General features: G+C 34.5%; 1 non-coding gene across 1 annotated transcript; it reads right to left on the bottom strand.

The window, feature by feature from the left end:
- Positions 1 to 6,778: 6,778 nt before the first annotated feature.
- On the bottom strand, positions 6,779 to 6,884 carry LOC122030769. Its single transcript, XR_006125607.1, has one exon. It is a non-coding gene; the product is annotated as a small nucleolar RNA R71 (small nucleolar RNA).
- Between the last annotated feature and the right edge of the window lie 342 nt (positions 6,885 to 7,226).

The following is a 7,226-nucleotide window of genomic DNA, read 5'->3' as shown; positions in this document are numbered from 1 at the left end:
GGGCCGTGTGACACCCAAACCCTTCTTCTATATAAAGCCTCATTCTTGATTTGAAAGGGGATCTTCTCCCCTTTGAGAGAAAGGAAGATTTGGGCGATTCCTTCCATTCTTGGGTGGATTTTTGGGCGATCTAAGAGAAGATCTTCACCGATTCGACTCCGGGAGCGTGGATTGGATCCGAAGACCGTCTTCATCATAAGCTTTCTTTCTTTCCTTTTCTTGGATTGGGATTGAGAATGCTTGTAATCTTTATGTTTCTGGATTTTTTTTCTTCGATTTATGGAGTAGATATCTTGTTCTAGGATGGAGGAAGTATTTGTAAGGAAATCTTGATGTAAAACTCTTGTGGATATGCCAATTTCCTATTTCTATGATTTTGCCCTGTTTTGTATCTATTCTTTCTTGTGTGGATTGTTGTGATTAGGGCTTAATTACCATGCTTGATTGAATGTTTGAATATCTTATGGATCTTGTATAGATTGCTCCTCATTCGATTTTCCGAGGGATCTTCGTGACAGAAAAATGCCCGTGTAAGGACGCACTACAAGAAAAACCCTCATAGACATCGGTGGAACAACAACGATTTTTAGCAAAAATCAATATCTTTGAGTATTTTACACCGGTTTTTCCAAAAATCGGTGTCTATGAGCGCAGATTTTCGCTCATAGACATCGGTTTTTTAGGCGATGTCTATGAGCGCCATTTTTTCGTTAATAGACACCGATTTTAATAGCGGTTTTTAAAACCCGGTGTTAATGAACCAAAATAAAATAATTTAATTTTTCCACCAATACTTAGCCAAAATTTGCAACACTTCACTCTTCCCTCTAAACCTAAACCTAGAGCGCCGTCCACCGTATACACTTCACTCTTCCCTCCAACACTTCACTCTTCACTCAGCCTCACCTCCCTCTTCTCCTCTTCAAGCTCTCTGCGGAGACAGATCTGAGAGTTCCCAAGATCCAGTCACTGTCGGATCTTCCTGTCGATGAGGTAAACTTCCTTCCTCGACCCAAGATCTAGGCGATTTCTTCACCGCAATGTACCTCTCTTGCGTTTTCCATCGAGATCCAAGGACCTACGATTCTGGATCTGCTATTTTTATCTTCAGATTCTTGCTTAAAGTTACTGTGTTTGAGTTTTTTTTTTCATTATCTTGTTGGTCCAACGGTGCCTCAGATTGAGCTGCCTTTCCGATCTTGTTGCTCCGTCTGGTAATTTCTCTTTTCTACTTCTAGATCTGTAGGATTTCTCTGCTGCATCTAGTTTAATTTCTCCTCGGATCCATCTTGTATTAGTTTTGCAGGTTATGACCTATTGTTTTCACATGCGGAAGGAAGAACTTACTTTTTTCCATTTAGGGTTTACTATTTATTTCGTCTTAGTGTTTATTAAATTATTACTTGGTTATGATAAATGAAACACATAAAATAAAGTCATCCTCATTTAGGAATTTAAATGGAAATGACGCTTTGCTCTTCATTCTTTGTCAGAGCAGTGTTCGATATTTCTTTATATTTTCGTTTTTTCTTGGGAATGAATGCTTTGTTCTCCTTTCTTTTCCGAGAAGTTCATGTGGCAGCAATCTTTTCTCTGTATGACCATCCTTGCCGGCTTTGGTGTGCCTATTTATGGATATTTACCTATACTAAATATTATTCCCTTGGCAATTTCTCTCTACATATTTTGTTATAGCAAGCCCTCTATGCTCTTAATACTAATTCTTGTCTTCTTTGCCTTTTTATTTTGCTTACTATTTGCTTTGGTGTAAGAGAACAATCAAAAAAATGTGCAGCATATCGGCATCGCAATGTCCAGTAAAAACAATTTTCCCAAATATCATTAATTAATTCTAATCACGGTTGACTAACAACATAAATAATAAATGTATAATAGAATATCTCCTTTAGTGGCATTGGGGACAGTTACTGATGGCAAATAATAAACTGCTTTGATACAGGAAAATGATGCAACTATATTAAATCAGAATGGAGCCTTTTGGTTTAGGAAAACGATTCTCTTTGTTCACATCACCTAAAATATTCTCCTTCTTCCCTTTTATTTTTTGATTAATATAATAGTAGATGTAACTTGTAAGCATACTTTACGGATTTGGACCTCAAATCCCAAATAGGGAAAGCCATTACTAGCCTGAGGAATGGTCTGGTAGCTGAATGACATGATCTCAGTCTTAATTTACATGATGCACAGTGTTTATGCTAAGTCATAGTTCAAATGACTTCATCTTGACTTGTTTTAGTAATTTGTAAACAATCTTAGCAACTCAGTTAAATATTTATGAGTCTAAAATTTCACTCAATTGCAAGAAGTGGGTGTATTGTTTGGGAAGAGTTTAACATTTTTAGGCATCCATTTACTTTCACACACTGTCATTAAATTCACCACTGTTCCTTGTGTGTTCATTGATTTGTTATAAACATGTCAACCTTCTTTTTTATGATAACAAAACACAAGTTATGACATATTATAAATTGCCCGACCAACTTATTCTATTTTTGGCATGTTTCTGGAATGAGTTAGCTGTATTATGTCATTTCATGTTATGCCAATGGATCCTCAAACTTTAAATATCATCTATTCTCAATTATGAGAATGTAAATTCTGTGCTTAGCACTACATATTTAATAAATATTTCATGTTCACTTTTTAATATTTAATTATTTACAAATTGTTGTCAGGTGTTTTTTGTTCTGTATTAATAGATAGCATTATCCCAATTAAGACCCATTAATGAAAGTCCGTAATCTAATTTACACGCATGACTTGAATCATTGGAATAGTAATCATTATCTATAGCATTTGACTTTAGTCTCCTTTCTGTTTGTTTAAGTTTATGCACTTGTACCAATAATAATATTGTTGTTAAGTGCAAAGCAGAATATTACAGTCTATGCTTGCGATTGTAGTGAAGAGGTCCTTAGAAAAGCAGAAGAGATGATAGCCACTGGAAGTGCTATTTCTCTAGTGCCTCAGTTCTTCACTTTCTTGCTTGATGTCTCTGTAAATGATTTCCCTGATTGGTTATTCTGCACTTCTTGTAGAATGAATTCATCTCCAGAGCTAGCTAATTTCTCATCAGGTTGGTCTTAGATTTCAACTTGTAGCATGGAACCTTAATCTCATCCTCATCTTGTTATGTAGAATTTTATTTTCCTTCATTTTAGATTCTAGAGGAGAAAACTTAGAAATGTCACACATGTCAGCCTTCTTAAGAGAAGATCAGTGTTGCATTGGTGGAGTTGATTTCGTAACAATGGTAAGTTAGCCTTAGATTTCCAGTTGCAATGATAAAACAATCGTTTATTTATACATGTTTGTTGGGCTTTTTAATCTCTGTACATGTCCCTTTCTATAATATGTGACCAATTCTTACTTCCTACTCTTATTCTCATACCATTTTTTGATCCTTAGCAGAAACATAACTGCTACCAACAATTTCTGAGATTGATAGATTGCCTCCATCACTGTAAACGTAATAATACTGACTTAGAGCACTAGGTGCCTTTTCTGCATTCGCTTCTAGCTGAATAATGATTAGAGCTTTGATCACATTAGTTCATCTACTGTTTCGGTTCATTTGCTCGAGAGCTCTCTAGGTGAGAAAAAACCTTAAGAATAGTAAACATCTAGCTGTGATGATCTTGTTGTTTAGGTTCAAAAACAACAGCTAGTTTATACCGTTATTTTTATTGCTAGAAGAAAATTTGACGCATTACCCTTCACTGATAATTTTCATTCACAATAGGAGATTGCAAGACACTCATGTTTGCACATATTAGCCCAAGTTCAGCAGATTTAGGTGAAACATTATGCTCACTAAACTTTGCTAGCAGAGTTCGAGGCATTGAACATGGTCCTGTCCGAAAGCAGACAGATTTAGCAGAGAGTTTCAAGCTTAAACAAATGGTATATCCGTTTTGACTGCATATTGGGTTACTGTTGCTAGTTTTAAAATTTTGTTCTATTTGGCAATACATATGCAGGTTTTGTATCTTTTGCAATTATGTGATGCCTAATAAGAGTTATTGTACAGGCTAATAAGCTCCTTCAGAGTGAAAAAGAAAACATAAGGTTGAATGAAAGCTTGCAATTGATGCAGCTGAAATACGCATCTCAGGAGAATGTTTTTAAAACATTGCAAGATAAGTAAAGTTAGTCAACCCAGTGCAAAAAAGTAAAGTTAGTCATAACAAAGTTGTAGTGACCAAATTGCCCACATACTTTTATTAGTCTAGCTTATGAGAAACTTGAATGACCTCAAGAAGGTGATCCAACTGATAGTAATTGAACCAAATGAAGATAGTGTGAATAAATTATTTTATATATTCTAAGAAAAATCATAATAATCTACTATACACCATGCATCACTATATTTAACCTCTTTCAAATCAGCTGCCTTATAATAGATTATTTCAAATGTGCAGATCAAAGAAGCTGAGCAAACAAGTAAAAATTACCAGCAAAAGGTTACTTATCTTATTTTCAATCTCTATTTGAGTAGAATTTATAGCATCTTTAATTTCCCTTATGTAAGCAACAAACTGCTTTATATCCATATTGACTATTTTATTCTATTCAGGTAAGAGAACTGGAGAATCAATTAAATGGTGAGAGGACAACCAAGAAGGATGTTACAAAGTTCCCAAAGCCTCCAGTGGCTCCGTTAAGATGAAGGCCTCCTTTACAAAGAATCACCAATCAGTTGTCACCCTCAGGACATCAAACAAGCAGAGGTGCCCATCCAGTAATAGATAAAGAGAACTGTCTATTAACAAATAAAACTACTGGGGAAGATTTAGTTAAATCTCTGCACAGAGCAAGAAGGATAATGTTGGCACCAGTAAGAAGAATATTTGTGTACTATCTATTATCTTTTGATGTTGTAAGAAGAATAGTTATGTGTAATTTGTGGATACTGACTTGATGTGCACAATATCTATTATCTTTTTATGTTGTAAGAAGAATATTCATGTGTTGGTTATATGGATATTGACTTAGTGTGTTTAGATACATCGGTGCATTTTTATTTATGATTTTCTTAGTGAATTAATAATATTAACTTAATTTTATGATTTGCTTGGTGATAATATTAGTTTTTCACTATTTCGGAAATCAAATTTGTGTCGTTAAACAATACTGATATTACACCGATTTTCCACCACTGCAAAACCTGTGTCATTAACTAATATTACATCGGTCGTATACCGGTGCCAAAACTGGTGTTATTAACATATAATATTACATCGGTTTTACACATGATGTCGTTAAGTGATACTACACCGGTTTTAACCCGATGTCTAAAATGACAGACCTTTTACATCGCCTTCATAGACATCGGTCGAAAATGTAATAGACATCGGTGGAAAACCGATGTCTATGAGGGTTTTTGTTGTAGTGACGCTTGAGGGGTAATCTTGAAAGAGAAATTAGGTATTTCAAGAAGGTAGGATAGATAGGTTGAATTAATCTTTATATCTTGATGGGTTGATGACTGATGGATTCCTATGTTGATTTTCCAAGGGATGCACGTGACAGGCAAGCCCGTGTAAGGACAACATAGATTCATTCCTAATTGATCAATCTAGGTATGAATTTCAGTCCTAGGTCGGTTCTCTATTGCAAGAGAGAACCGACAACCTTCTACAAATGATGGACAATTGAGAAAAAGGATTTGGTAGATCATTTACATTGAAGAACCTTACAAAGAAACCAAAACTCCTAGAATATCTCTTATCATCGTCTTTATTCTTGTTGCCTATTCTTTCATTCTTTTGTTTACTTTTCATAGTTACACTTAGACTTTGTTAATCCATTGATTTGTTGTCTAGCTAATTCGCTTTGAGACATTCTTAATGCTTATTCCAGTCCCTGTGGATATGATAATCTTGCGATATTTCCGTACACTTGCGGAGGTTAACAAGTTTTTGGCGTTGTTGCCGGGGACTGCGCTATAACATTAGGGATTATCAATTGAGTTAGACTAAACATAGCTTTTCTTTTCTTTTCATTTGCATAGTTGTAACTAATCTTTAGAATTCTGTTTTCATCATTTACATATCTTTCTAATTCTTTACAATTCTTTTTGTTGCAATTCCAATTCTAATTCTGCATTTTTAATTTCTAACATTCTAGTTTAACTTTTCTCTCTTTTGATTTAGTTTCTTTCTTCTTTTCTTTTGTAAGAATATTTTGCAATCTTTAGCATATGAATTATTCTAGACATTTTTCTTTTTTCCTTTTATCTTTTCTTTCTTATTTTCATTATGCACCTTCTTTCTTGCAATTTAATTCTGCATTTTCTTTCTTGCTTTTCATATTGCATTTTATTTCTTGTCTTTGATTCTTCATTTTATAATTTTTTCTTGAATATCCATGAGCACTAACATGTCAAGCAGGCTCATGAGAAATTTTTCTACACCCTTTTCTGCAAGATTTTTATCTCCCATTGTGCAACCTCAAATTCAAGCAAAAAGTTTCCAACTAGACCCAGAGTTAATTTTCATGATACAAGGTCACAAATTTGGAGGAGAAGTATCAGAAAGTCTTTATCTGCATCTTGAAACATTTTTAGAGATTTGCGATATGGTGAAATGTGAAGGAGTGTCAGCAGATGCAGTTCGATTGATGGCATTTCCTTTCAGTATCAAGGATAAAGCAAGGACTTGGTTATATTCTCTCCATCCTCAAAGTATCATTAGTTGGGAGCAATTGGAGAAGTAATTTCTGAATCATTTTTTCCCTCCAAGCAGAATAGTGTATATGAGGAATTACATAACAAATTTTGCTCAGGCATACGGAGAATCATTATTTGAAGCATGGGATAGATTTAAGAGTCTTCAAAGACAATGTCCTCATCATGGTTTTGAAAAATAGTTGATTTTGCACATATTCTATGGGGGAATTTCTTTCTTAGACAAGAGTTTATTAGATTCATCAACTGGAGGTTCTTTTATGGACAAAAGTGTAGATGAAGCATATATGTTAATTGATCAAGTGACATTGAACCTCCATGAATAGTCGAACATAAGTTGGATAAAATCTCCCTCAAACATTCAAGAAGTGCAAGCCATAAATGCTATAGATCCTGTCAAACAAATTGTAACTCAACCATCTATGAGTTTTGAAAATCACAAGTCACAGAATGGGGAGTTCAAACATTTAGGGGCAAAGATTGAAAGTATTGTTTCAAATTGGTTTAAAGAAGA

The sequence above is a fragment of the Zingiber officinale genome, chromosome 10B, assembly GCF_018446385.1.
Source record: "Zingiber officinale cultivar Zhangliang chromosome 10B, Zo_v1.1, whole genome shotgun sequence".
NCBI lineage: Eukaryota > Viridiplantae > Streptophyta > Magnoliopsida > Zingiberales > Zingiberaceae > Zingiber > Zingiber officinale.
The sequence above is the reverse complement of the archived record's forward strand: the minus strand, read 5'-3'. Positions and strand labels throughout refer to the sequence as shown.